A 3,708-nucleotide genomic window follows, 5' to 3' on the forward strand; every position below is an offset into this window, starting at 1 on the left:
TCCAGAGGCCAGCCCTGCTTTCATCGTGTTTGTCTGTCGAGCGGTCACGCAGATCGAAATGTATCGACTGGTTTCAAGGCGCAAATAAACATTGGTGCGAATCGGACATCTGCCCAATAGAAACAGTGGTCGCAGCAGAACATACTTAAAGGCGTGAGATCATGAAAGTGAATGCTGGAGTGGGCAATGCCGCAGGATAGTTTCCATGAAGTGGAAGGAAGAAAGGAAAGGCGGCATATTGGCTGTGGAAGGAAGAAAAAGTGGGGAAAACAGGCCAGTTTGAACTGTGGAGCATCAAGTACAGGCATGTGAGAGTGCTGGATTTGAAGGAATGGTTCGGTTTTTGCCAGCAACAAAAAATATTTCTTTTTTGTGCAAAAGATTGATTTCTTGCTGCATTCTATTAGTGTATGTGGTAGAGAACAAAAGAGGTAATCGAAACTATACTGTAGCTCGTATTCAAACCGAACAAACTGCGACCTCAACGCAGAGCATGGACGAGGATACGATCAAGGCGAAGCGCATCAGGTGGGGCAGTCATGCCCGAACAACAGCAATGTCGCGCCCGGTGCTGCGGAAAAAATAGCAAGCACTTTACACGCTGACAGCGGTGGGATTCGAACCCACGCCCCCGAAGAGACTGGAGCCTTAATCAAGCGCCTTAGACCGCTCGGCCACGCTACCACCTGTCAAAGCTCTGCCTTAAGAATCTGATATCTGGTGATTGAAATGTGGTTTTCTTGCATTTTGACCTTTGAGTCGAGGATTTTCCATTGAACGAATCAAATAAATGGGCTTTCTGAGCAATATTCATGCGACGAGGTGGCCGAGTGTTTGAGGTGATGGATTCCTAATCCATTGTGCTCTGCACGCATGGTTTTGTATCTGATCCGCGCCATTATTGCATTTACCGTTTCATGTGTCGGTTCCTTCCTGAAATTCAACCAGAAGTCTTGGGCCTCGCTCCAATCCGAAGCCACGGTGGATGAATTTTGCATTGCTCGCTGATCTCTGCTCAAATCAGCAAGGAAAAATTGGTGCACGGAGGTGTTGCGAGTGTTAGATGTGAATAACGTGAAGTATCAATAAAGTGCACAATGACGCCCCGGTAAAGCGAGTATCTGTCCACAGATAATACCTGACCTGCTGAGTGTTGCCAGCAGTTTCTGGATTTATTTTTGAGCTTTCACGATAGCCCTTTTCCTGACAACTTGAAACTTTACTCAAGGGCGCAGCTTCAAGCACAACTTTCTTGAGCTCTACTCACACACAACATCGCTCTTTACTTTCCGACACACTCGCTTTAAAATCTGGCTTATCCGCACACAGCTTCCTGCGCCACGAAAATTTGAAACACCTTTCGCTCTTGGCCTGCAATCGCTCCTTTTTCGCCACAGGCGCTCTTTACATTTATCCTCTACTCGATTCAATCCCATGTTTAAACAGAACTATTAAGATCAAGGCGGAACACTTCCGATCTTCCTGGGCCGCCCCAACTTGCCAAATGTGCACCTCTCAACCGCCACTCGCAGCTCTGCAGCGCTGCCCGTCGGTCACGCAACTCAACTGCTGAAAGAAAAAATCCAAAAAGCATCAAAACAAAATCCAGTTCTTCAGTTACCATCACCTGGATCACAAGATTCGACAAGTAAAATTCGTGAACAATCGGGCGGCTGTCTTTCCAGAGGCCAGCCCTGCTTTCATCGTGTTTGTCTGTCGAGCGGTCACGCAGATCGAAATGTATCGACTGGTTTCAAGGCGCAAATGAACATTGGTGCGAATCGGACATCTGCCCAATAGAAATAGTGGTCGCAGCAGAACAAACTTAAAGGCGTGAGATCATGAAAGTGAATGCTGAAGTCGGCAATGCCGCAGGAAAGTTTCCATGAAATGGAAGGAAGAAAGGAATGGCGGCATATTGGCAGTGGAAGGATGAAAAAGTGGGGAAAACAGGCCAGTTGGAACTGTGGAGCATCAAGTAGAGGAATGTGAGAGTGCTGGATTTGAAGGAATGGTTCGGTTTTTGCCAGCAACAAAAAATATTTCTTTCTTGTGCAAAAGATTGATTTCTTGCTGCATTCTATTAGTGTATGTGGTAGAGAACAAAAGAGGTAATCGAAACTATACTGTAGCTCGTATTCAAACCGAACAAACTGCGACCTCAACGCAGAGAATGGACGAGGATGCGATCAAGGCGAAGCGAATCAGGTGGGGCAGTCATGCACGAACAACAGAAATGTCGCGCCCGGTGCTGCTTGGAAAAGAAGGATGTTTCGTGATGAGGAAAACATAACAAGCACTTTATACGCTGGCAGCGGTGGGATTGGAACCCACGGCCCCGAAGAAACGGCAGTTTTAATCAAGCGCCTTATTGCGCTCGGCCACGCTACCATCAGCTGTTTTTTCAGCTGCTCACCAGAGTTGACAATGCAGCGTCTTGGCCGGACGGACAGAAATTGTCTTCTGTTTTATCTCTCTCCTGAGGCTGAACCAGACTGCTCGCAATCTTGGCATCCTATTTTTCTCTGAGCCGAGCTTCCGACCCCACATCCGCTCCACCACTGAGACTGCCTACTTTAAGCTTCATAATATCCCTGGCCGAGAGTCCTGCCTCAGCTGATCTGCTGCGGAAATCCTCATCCATGCCTTTGTTACCTTTAGACTCGGCTACTAAAATACTCTCCTCTCCGGCCTCCCACCTTTCACACTCCCTAAAATAGAGCTCATCCAAAACTCTTGCTGTCCGTATCATAGCTCGCACCAAATCCCGTTCACCCATCACCCCTGTGCTCGCTGACCTACATTGGCTCCCGTTCCGGCAAAGCCTCAATTTTAAAATTCTCATCGTTGTTTTCAATTCCCTCGATGGCCTTGCCCGTCCCAACTCTGTAACCTCCTCCTACCCTGCAACACTTCGAGATCTGTCAGTTCCTCCAAATCTGACCTCTTGTATATTCCCAATTCCCTTCGGTCCAGCACTGGTGGCTTTCCTTCAGCTGCCTCGGCCATAAGTTCTGGAATTCCTTCCGAAACCTTTCCACCTCTCTCTCCTCCTCGATGACGCTCGTGAAAATCTATCACTTTCACCAAATTTTTGGTCACCTGTACTAATATCTCCTCGTGTGGTCTGGTGTCAAATAATGTTTGATAATCGCTGCTGTGAAGCGCCATGGGACTTTTTACTCCGTTATTGGCGCGATATACAAAAGCAAGTTATTGTTTTAAACGACTTGAACCGAAGACTGTCAGTTCACTGCCTCGTTAATCATTTCACTTTGGAGACGGAGATATTTCAGCGCCACGTTTGCATAGAATACACAGAATTTACAGCAGAGAAACAGGCCACTCGGCCCAACTGATTTATTCCAGCTTTTATGCTCAACACGAGGCTCCACACACCCATTCGAATTTTATCAAACCGCTTCATTTGTGGCCTCTTAATTTTCAGAGTCCAAATACACGTCAGGGACCCTTTTCAAATTTCCCAGAAACGTGTTCAGGAGAATCCTTGTTTCTGTTTCTGATGTCGGAAACATGGACAGATAACCCATGAGTTCCACATCTTCTCAATTGTGACAAGCATTTTCTCATTGTTTAGAACCGATTAAAATGAACACTTTATCAAGTGGTTAAAACGCTAAACTTTTCCCACACGGGAACTGGAAAAGGCCGCTCGACCTTTCAGCGGATCATTAACTCTGAGCTGAG

General features: G+C 46.8%; 1 non-coding gene across 1 annotated transcript; it reads right to left on the reverse strand.

The window, feature by feature from the left end:
* Nucleotides 1-602: 602 nt before the first annotated feature.
* On the reverse strand, nt 603-684 carry trnal-aag (transfer RNA leucine (anticodon AAG)). Its single transcript has one exon. It is a non-coding gene; the product is annotated as a tRNA-Leu (tRNA).
* Between the last annotated feature and the right edge of the window lie 3,024 nt (nt 685-3,708).

The sequence above is a fragment of the Heptranchias perlo genome, chromosome 35 (assembly GCF_035084215.1).
Source record: "Heptranchias perlo isolate sHepPer1 chromosome 35, sHepPer1.hap1, whole genome shotgun sequence".
NCBI classification, from domain to species: domain Eukaryota; kingdom Metazoa; phylum Chordata; class Chondrichthyes; order Hexanchiformes; family Hexanchidae; genus Heptranchias; species Heptranchias perlo.